Raw genomic sequence first — 9746 nt, 5'->3', positions numbered from 1 at the left:
AAGATAAGAATCATTCATAGCATGTATGATTTACCTTATGTTTACGAGCTTTGGGATCTTGGGCAAGTTACTTAGGCGATCACCTCTGTGCCTCAGTTTACCCATCTGTAAAACGGAGACAATGCCTACTCATAGAGTAGGTATAAAACCTCAATACGTGTGCAGAGTGTTTGGACAGTGCTTGAAACGTAGTGCAGTTGAAAAAGAATTGGCTCTTGGGATGATCATTATTACTATGTTGCTGTTCTATCATAGACCTTCCTTTATCATTCTCTTGCCCACCAGAGTGCGAGCTCCCTGGGGGTTTTGCTTACTGCTGTGTTCCTCAGTGCACATGGTAGATGTGATGTTGGATGAATGGATAGTGGCTGGTTGACACATTTTCTTTTTCAAGTGGCTCTCCGAGGCCCTCCTGGAGGAAGAGGGAATGAAGGACAGCAGCAAGCCTCTGCTTTCCCGATGACGTGGCCGGTTCGCCCTCGCCATGCCGGCTCCCCCACTCCAAGAGGAGTCCCCAGTCTTCAGGTCAGGGACCCCACAGGCTTGGAGGCTGGAGGTCCCTGCCATGGCCACAGTACTTCTAGACAATGTTAAATGACCGCTCCTTTCTCTGTGTTAAATCCCCATGCAGGGCCTGCCCAGCGGAGGCGCCAGCTTTGGGATGAGACCTGGGTGTCTGTGCCTCTCGAGGGTAAGTGGCCAGATGCTGCCTAGATATGGGTCTGACTTGTGGTGCGTGTGCTCAGAGCCTCCCCCAGCCCCCCGCTCCCAGCTGAAGCCAGGTCAGGGGATCACCCGGTGCCATTTGAGCTGGTGCATGATGCCCTCCCCTCCGACAAGACATGTTCTGATCAGGTGTGGGAGGCTCCCGGGTGTAGTGCCAGGCTAGTGCCAGGGAGTTGGGGGCGGGGGGTGGAAATGAGCAGCTAGACCCTGAAGGCAGTGCTGCCCTCGGTGAAGAGGCGTCTTGTTGGTGCTCTTGCCCCTGTTGACCTTTGACCCTTGAGCAGAGGTTGCCCTTGGTGAATTCGCTTTATTTATGTTGAATCACACAAAGGCAACTTTTGTTTGAGTATCAAATCCTGCCGGTGATGGCTTCTGGGGCCCAGTGGCAAGCTCAGGGTCTACACCTCTCCCATGAACGAGAACGGATGGTGTGGGTGCGGGTGGACAAGGATGATGTGGATCAGAGAACACAGGTTCCATTCATAGCATGGGTCACCTGGGGCATTGGAAGGCTGGTGTCAGTGCTCAATCTGCTCCAGAGCTCACCTGGGACCCTCCTTACATCACCAGTCTGACCACTGATCCCAAAGACATTCTGCCTGCCCCGCTTCTCCTCGGGAGGAGTTTTGACCTTGTGGGTTAGTGAAGAGTTTGCCCTCAGCAGCTGGAGAGGCCGCGGCTTCTCGTTCTCTCTGTCTCGCACAAAACCCCTCCTGCGTTCTGTCTGTCTGTCTCTCCGGTTCCTCTCCCTGCGCCGCTCCTCTTCTCCCTCTCTCTCTCTGTCTCGCCATCCCCCTGCCCACCAGCACTCTCCATTTTCTCATGGGTTAGGGGATGAATAGAAGCTGTCAGTACTGAACCCTACTTGTATTAAGTAACAGTGATAAAAGTAATCAACACAAAATAACACTAAACACAACGGAAAAGTCGCCGCGTAAGACATGCTCAGTTGTCTACAAATTGGCAGAAGAATCTAATTTTCTCGACAACGTGTCAGCTGCCGCATCCGACCTGGGGCCACAGAGCCCTGTAGGCGTGGCAGCCACGGGAGGAAACGGACGGCGGCGCACTCCCGACGCAGCCGGGCGGACGCAGACACGGGCGCACTGAGGGATCCGATCCCCGTGCAAATTTGTAAATGGAAAAGAATTGATCCTAATGAAGATGATTTGGGCGAAAATAGCAAAGGGAAATAAAAGAAATGAAAACAGCTCAACAGCATAGCCAGGGAGGCTAAACAGGGAATTTGATTAGTTTAATGGAATTCACTGTGAAAAACACGATTTGTATGAAAATCAGTGTCGGCACAGTTCTCATTAAGGTGGTTAAATTCGCACGTGTGGCGTGCGGTCCGTGGGGTCAGCAGGAACACGGGGGCCGGGCACAGTGTCCTTTATGCGTCTGACCTTTTCTTTCTGTCCCAAGTCTTCCCAGAGAGCTTCCTGAGCGGGCTTGCTGACGTCAGGGGTGACACGCTGGTGATGGGGTGCATGTTGTCACCAGCGTGTGTGCCTTCTCAGTGCTGGGCCTCTCCTGATCTGCTTCCTCTTGGCATCCCTTCACCCCCTTGCGGAGCTCTGGGCAACACGCTGACTCCCTCCACAAGTGAGGCAGGAGATCCTTGGTCAGTGGGGACAGTTGTCATCAGTGCTGTTGTGCAACCCACAGGAGGTGTTGGCATGTCCCCAGGCCCCAGGCTGGCCCCACAGACCAGCCGAGTGTCGCTTGGTCGCGGAGGCTGGCCTCGTTTGGGAGGTGGTCCTGGAATTGGTGTTTCTAGGATCCAGACCGTTGCGCGGGGTGTGAAAAGTTGTCCTTTGCTGGCATGATTCGTTGATGACCAGCACTGTCTGGTGGATCTCTTTCCAGATCAAGCCCTGCCTTGGAGGATTCCCAGAAGCCACAGCACCCTCAGGAGGTGGCCAGCGGCTGGAGCCCTCGCCAGGGTAGGTGCATGGGTGCAGCCCCAGGACATGCCCTGAGTGTGTTGGTGATGTATGTCATCTGGTCCAGTAGCCGCTGCCGCCCAGCCCATTCTCACGAGCCCGTCAGGAGGTGATGTCAGCTCTGGGAAAGCATCTCTGAGCCGCAGGTCAGTATCCATGGACAGGGACGCTTCCATATTGCGTTTTCTTTCTTCAGGACAGACCTTGGGTGGCCGGTTCCTTGCTGCAATGGTAGCAAGACCCAAGGGCTTTCTGAACTCGTGCCAACATCAGGGAAAGGATTCTGCTGTCGGTCCCACTCCAAAGTTCGCAAAATGGGTGGTGGGCACAGAATCCAGACTCTGCTTGTCGCATAGGTCATCTGCTCCCTGGCCCTCTCTGGCCAGTCCATTATTTGGGGGCATATTCTGGATCTGATGTCAACTCTGTGAAGAACCAGGGTTCTGATATCAGAGCTGCTTTGCCTTTTTTTTGAAGAGAGATTATGTTTGGCTCATTTGCTTTTTTCTCCCCCCACTCCTCCTAGCCTTTATTTTTGGTGTTTTGCTTGCTTTGCTTGTGAGGCTAATCAAATGATCAACCAGGTTTTTTTTGTATTAAATCGCCCTTTGGAGGACGCTGCGGGGGGGTGACGCCTATACGGGGCTGGAGGTGGTGTTGGGGGCACCTCGGGGAGCGCAGTGCTGGCCGTTAGCACCATGCACACACGCAGTGCCCCCTGGAGGGAGGCTTTGTGCTGGCGCGGGGCCTGGGGTCACCCTCTCCGGGGTCTGGGAAAGAGGAGCTGAGGGCAGGCAGGGTGGTATCTTCGTCAGCTGTGCGTCAGACCCATCGGCAGATAGCCCCCGTGTAGGACAGTCGGGCAGAAGGGCGCCTCAGATGCCCGTCAGCTCGCCTGGGGAGCCCTCTAGGATGATGCGCCCAAGCAAGGGCACCCTCTTGCCAGCCTGAGATCCCCCCACGCCCCACGGCCCTCGTATTCACTTCGGGGAATGGTCTCTGGATCTGGCTCATTCTGGGAGGGGATGGAATGGTTGGCCTCAACGGCTGGCGGGGGCAGGGGAGTCCGGTAGAGGGCGGAGTTCCGGCCCCTGAATGCCCAGCGTTCAGGCTGCCCTTGGGGAGGGTCTTCTGGAAGCACAGCCACCTTGAAGCGTCCGCCTTAGTCCAAGCGTCCAAGCCTCTCCATGGTACTCGGGGAGAGGTTACCCGAGCAACTTTGCATCTGGACGACGAATGTTGCTCGGTGAACCCCTTTTCGGTATCAAATTCCACCAGAGAGGCCGACTCGGAGGCCGTGGCACCTCGGGGAAGAACGTCGGTAGCAGCACCGCTCTGGGGTACAGGACGGATGGTCGACCAGTTGGAAAGTAATTGTTTCGAATGTACTTCACCTGGTCCACTAGCCGTCCGTATCCACTGCAGCCCGCAGGGCCCGCGGGCCCGGGCCCGTCGCTCCTCGGCTCAGCACCTCTCCTGGTACTTGAAGGGAGATCGACCGTGTTATATTCGCTTTATTGACTTCGAATAATACATGGTTGATCTTTTCTCAGTATCAAATCTCACCTTGGAGGATCTCTTGGACATGAAGCCCTGCGGGGGCGGGCATGGGGTTGGGCGGGGAGGGGTCCGTGTCATCGCCCCAGCGGGGCGCCCGGGGTGGAGGCCTGGCCACCGAGGCTGGAGGGGAGGGGCGGGGCAGGGCGGGCGTGCACGGCCAGCCGGCAGCCCCTCACCTTTCCTGTCTGATCCACCCTCAGGACGGCTCCCGCGAGGCGGTCACCACGGCGGCGGTGGCGGCCCTCGACGGCCCTCGACAGCGTCTCTATGGGTACTTGAGGAGAGGTTGTCTGTGATGAGTTCGCTTTATTAATGCCGAATATAACACAGATGGCCTGTTTTCAGTACCACCTGCGACTCTGAGGCCGGCCCCCTCCAGGGTACGTGAGTGCATGGGCTCTGCGAATGACCTGTGTCGCCCTCTCCGCCGACCCTCCACATCGAGTCCGCCCCGGGAGAGCTTCCCAGAGGGCCCGTGGGCGCTGGGGGTCTGCACCGGGGGAGGCTGGCCACGAGGCCCCGCTTGCTGCAAGGCGAATGGCTCTGTCCGTCCTCCGTGCCCCAGACCATGGAGGGCCCCCCACTGCGGAGGGCGGCTGCCCCTGTCCCCGGGGGCCCCCCTCCCCCACCGAGGGCTGAGCCCCTGCATGGCCTGCACCTGGGAGGCTTGTCCCAGCCACTTTGCCGCTCACCGCCCTGCCTTGGGGACCCGCGCCGGCCGCCGCCCCATTGGGGGAGAGCCCGAGCTTCTGCTTGCTGCACCTGCTGCCCCGTGGGGTGCCTGAGGAGAGGTTGCCCGTGGTGCGTTCGCGTTCATCCTGACGCACAATACGCGGTCGACCCCTCTTCAGCATCAGATCCCACCTTGCATGCCTCCTGCTCGCGCTGCCGTCCAGGGAGGGGGCCGGGCCGGGGCCGGGGCCGGGGAGGGGGCCGGCGGGGGCCCCGAGCATGCGCTGACCTCCAGCCCGTGGCCCCGGGGCGCGTGGTGGGCCGTCTGTGAGGAAGAAGCCTCCCGTCTGGAGTCAGCCCTGCTCAGTGGTACCTGAAATAGGTTGCCTGTGAGGTGTTCACTTTCTATACGATGAATATTATACAGTCAACCTCTTTCCGGTATCGAATCCCGCCTTGGACGACGTCCCGTCCGGGTGCCGGCTCCAGGTGGCAGAAGCCTCGGCGCTGGCCGACCTGTGGACTTGGTGTAGGGACCCGTGCCCCCCGGCCTGGTCATGTTCCAGCTCCTCTCGTTCTAGACGGCTTCTGAGGGCCACACGGAGCGGGCCTGTGGCTCCCGAGGCCCCCAAACTGGTAGCTCCTGACGTCCCCACTCGGGGCCGTTACCTCAGGGCTGGGCTAGGCCTCCACCTGCTGATTCTCCTTTCCCGAGGGCACCCAGCCCTGCCCAGACCACCGCAGGGCCCCAGGGGTGGGGAGTGGGGGGTGGGGGACGGGTCTGGGCTACTGCAAAGGGGAGCTCCTAGAGCGCCTCCAGGGGGTGACCCAAGGGTGTTTGGTATTAGTGAATTGTCTTCTGGGCGGCCGGAGGCTTTTTCTGCGCTGGCTCCCATCCCCGGACTGGGGAGGGGGTGGCTAGACAATGGCCTCTCCCTGGAAGGCCCCTCTCTGCACGCCCTTCCCCTGGTGGCGTTGGTGCAGGCCTGCGGGCTCCCTGTGCCCAGTGCCAGGTTCCCAGCAGTGTCCACGCCGGTGGAGCCCCATGGCTCTAGGGCCTCCCCTGCTCGGTCTGCCGGGCCCCAGGTGGGGCGGCTGTGTGCACCTGGCCCTCCTTTCTGGCCCTGCCTTAGGGGCCGCCCTTCTGGCTCACACCCCTGCACGGGCCCCACCGGGGTCTCCACCTCCTGCTTTTGCCAGGAGAACCTTCCAGCAAGCAATCTGGCTCTCTCTGCACCGCCCAAAGCCCCTCCAAGGCACCCCTTTCCTCACGCCCCCCTGCAAGACCCCAGGCGGCCCACCACATCCCCTGCCACGCCCTTCTTTTGGCGTTTACCCTATACCTACCCCCACTCTAGGTCCACCCACCCGTCTGTTGGGAGCTGGGTCCTGTGCAGCTGCCACTGCAGACTGCCTCATCCTCCCCCTCTCTAGGGCCTAGATGGGGATGTCCCCATCTCAGGGCACCCAGCACAGTCTCTTGTTCCAAAGGGATTGCCCCTTTCTAGAGCAGGGGTTCAGGATTCTGGAGGGGATGGAATGTCCTTGTTCGGCGAGGCTGTCCCTGACCCCCCCAGCCTAGCCGCCCCTCATCCTAGTCGCCCTCTGTCAGTACCCTGTTCCAGCTTTCCTCCTGGTCCACTGCTGTCTGAAATTACCTGCTGTTAATGTCTGCTTTCTCCCCCTCCTCCCCCAGACTAAGGTTTCTCAGGGTAGGGATTTTTTTCTGTCCTGTTCCCTGCTCTGTCCCCAGTCCTGGGACCCAGGCCAGGCCCATAATAGAGGAATGGCGAGTGTTTGTTGATTGACTAACAGATTCCCTAAGGGCAGGGGCCTTTATCAAGTTAATCCCCAGAAAAGTATGGGGGCACAAAGGAGGCAGGGAGGAAGACAGGAAGACAAGACGGAAGACAAGACCAAAGACGTAGTGACGGAGCACATGAATATGGTGATCGGGTTTTAGAAATTCTTTACATTTGTGAAACGTTTGGTTTTCTGGCTTTTTCTGCCCCTTCCAGATGTCATTTGGGAGGGTTGAGGTTTGCTGCAACAGGGTCGGGTCAGCTGGGTCTGGGCTCTCCTCGCCACTTTCTAAGGGGCTCCCGGGACCCCCAAAAGGAGAGATGAGCCCCAAGATAATCCTGCAACCACCAACTGAGCGCCCGCCTCCCCCCTGTGGCACACTGCAGTGCTCAGAGCCAGGTGCTCTGGGGAGCTCCGTCTGCAACAGGCTGGCGTGTGGTGTCAGGGCTAATATTTTATGCATGGAACTGACTAAATGGGGACATTTGGAGATGAAAATTGCTGTTAATGCATCCACACATCTTTGGAATATATTAAATGTTTGTAGGGGGCGGGAGGCGACATTAGCCTTATTTAATAGCTCCAATGTAACCATCTCCACACCCCAGCTTGAATAGCCCGGGTGCCCCCCAGGCTGCCACTCGGGGGAAGCGTTGGGTGGATCAGCCACCACTTGAGAATTATGCATGAGACAAAATGTCAGCCCAGGGTACCAGGCATTCAGCGGCATATGTTCCAAACTCATTGTAGACCCAAAGACAGTGACCCCATGCTGCTCGGGGCAGAATTTCATTAAAAGCCAAATTACTGGTTTATCTATTGTTTGAGCAGAAGAGAGAATAAACAAAGGGCCAAATGAAAATGTCTGTCCCCACAGCGGCTGGGATGACAGTCGCTGTGGACCCTCAAACCAGAGGGTCAGTGACTTGGGCTCATCTCCAAGGTGTTGTGTTAATCCAGTCATGGGTCTGAGCCCATGGGGTGCGGACTGTCTCCTGGGGCCCGCGTGGGCAAGGACCCTGGCTCCCCCCATCACGTCTCCTGGACACAATTCAATGAGCCACTTTGAAAACTGAGGCGCTTTAGTGCGTCTGGACCTATAGTCTCCTCGCCTTACCATTTTAAGGGGGGTTAAGCAGGGAAATACTAGCCGCCCTGAATAAGCTTCAGCCCCCACCTGTCCATCAGCTCTAGGGTGTTTGCTCATTGCACCCCCCCCCCCAGCCTGTGTGGGAAGCAGCCTCTGTTTTTACAGTAAGGGTGTGAGGCACAGAGAGGTGGAGAGACTCCTTCGAGACCACCCAGCAGGCACTCTGCCTGCTGAGAGCCACAGAGCTCTAGAACAGTCCCCCGCCCAAATTCTCTCTGCATGACAAGGTAGGCCTCCTCTTCCGAACACTCAGCTTGCCATACTTTCAATGGGATTTTCCCTGCACCCACCTGGCATCTCTCCAATTGGGTGCCCACCCCACGACATGGGATGCTTGCAGCTGGGTACGGTCCCCATGGACCCTGGCTCCTGTCTGGCCCAGGGAGAGGACTGCTTGCTCTGTCAGGAGCCCCAGGGCCCAGGGGAGAGCTAAGGACCAAGGACCCACTTTGACTTGTGCCTTTCGCTACCACCCTGGAGGGCATTTGAGGGTTGTGTGCAGGTCTAGTCAGGACAGCTGGTGAGCAAGAGTGGGGAGCTCAGGCCAAGCTTTCTGGTCTCGACGGGGCAGGCCAGGCACCAGCCCTGCTCCCCCAGCCTCCGCCTTGCCCTGCTCGGCCCCCGCCCTTGTGTGCATCCCACCCTGCACAACTCAGGGACTGGTCCGGTCCTGGAAGCACCATCACATGTCAGGGCTGAATGGGCTCCCTGAGTGCATTCCCTCTTGTCCCCTCGCCCCACCCCTTCTGCTCACATCCGCACACAGGTAAGGAACCTGAGGTCCAAGAGCCTGGCATGCTTTGCCACGGCTTTTCTTTTGAGTGTTGTCTCAAAGTTCAGGGTCAGGACCCATCTCTGGCAAATAAGTAATTTCCTTCTTTGCAAAACTGGGGTGACCCTAGCACCCCAAGCCTGCAGGAACCCCAAGCAGGATTCAATACCTCAATGCCCACGGGGGGAGTGAGGCTGCTACCCTGCCACAGAGCTTCTAGAAGCCAGGCCCTTGACCCTGCAGTGTCGGCCTTGCTCAGCTAATGCCTGGATCGAGGCTGGCCGCAGACACTGGTGCAGAGAAGGTGGGCAACACGCGAGCGTGTCCTGAAGTCAGATCTCTTCACTGCCGGGAAGAAGCACACAGGAGGGGCTGGGAGGACGTCTGTGGAATGAATGAATAAAAGGGTGCTCTTTGAGGGAATAAAGAAGCAGAGAGAAAAAGAAGAATCTGGGGAAGATGGACGTAAATCTCCACCAAGCGCCGCCAAGGTTTTGCAGCCAAGGCGGCTGACGAGACCCCGCGGAGGCAGAGGGGCCGGTTGTCACGGCGGGGGGGGGGGGGGGCAGGGGGGGGGTGGGGGAAGCAGGAAGCAGGGGTGGGATGGAGGCTCGTTCATCATTTTCCCATCATCCCTGTGATGGGAGCCCGCGCCTGCGCAGCTTCACTTGCCCGCCCGGCGGCCGAGTGTGGGGTTGGGCGTGGGGAGGGACCCCAAGGAAAGGCATGCCCGGCAGGTGAGCCAGCGGCTGCGGGGCAGGTCCCAAATCCCCGGCGTGGCAGCAGAGAGGACAGGAGTCACTCCAGGCCACCTGACCAGTCACAGGGCAGGACTTTGGGGCCATTATGGCTGCTGGACCCAAATGGGTGCATGATGGGACATCTCAAAGCCCACCTCGTGTCCTTGGTGTGTGATGGTTGCTTTTATACCTTGAAGTCCCAGTGCCATTCCTGTGCTCATGCTGTACCCCTACCTGGAATGCCTGTCCTTATCGTTAAAGGCCCAGTTTCACTGCCACCTCCTACAGGAAGCCTTCCCTTGCGTACCCTTACCCCCAACACACATACACAGAGCCTCAACCTGCAGTCAGATATCAGTCCCCTGATTCTTTGGTCT

At 58.4% G+C, this 9746-nt stretch overlaps 2 long non-coding RNA genes across 2 annotated transcripts; one reads left to right on the top strand and one right to left on the bottom strand.

The window, feature by feature from the left end:
* Window positions 1-2642, top strand: LOC118002307. The gene is made up of 3 exons (XR_004677014.1): window positions 1-525; window positions 632-691; window positions 2596-2642. It is a non-coding gene; the product is annotated as an uncharacterized LOC118002307 (long non-coding RNA).
* Window positions 2643-3423: 781 nt separating this feature from the next.
* On the bottom strand, window positions 3424-5007 carry LOC118002305. Its single transcript, XR_004677013.1, has 3 exons — window positions 4925-5007; window positions 4409-4758; window positions 3424-4154 (listed from the first exon to the last, which is right to left on the bottom strand). It is a non-coding gene; the product is annotated as an uncharacterized LOC118002305 (long non-coding RNA).
* Window positions 5008-9746: the final 4739 nt, after the last annotated feature.

Source organism: Mirounga leonina, unplaced genomic scaffold (assembly GCF_011800145.1).
Source record: "Mirounga leonina isolate KUSES-001 unplaced genomic scaffold, KU_Mleo_1.0 Mir_82, whole genome shotgun sequence".
In the NCBI taxonomy this organism is placed as follows: Eukaryota; Metazoa; Chordata; class Mammalia; order Carnivora; family Phocidae; genus Mirounga; species Mirounga leonina.
Note: the sequence above shows the minus strand (reverse complement) of the source record. Positions and strands in the feature narration are given on the sequence as shown.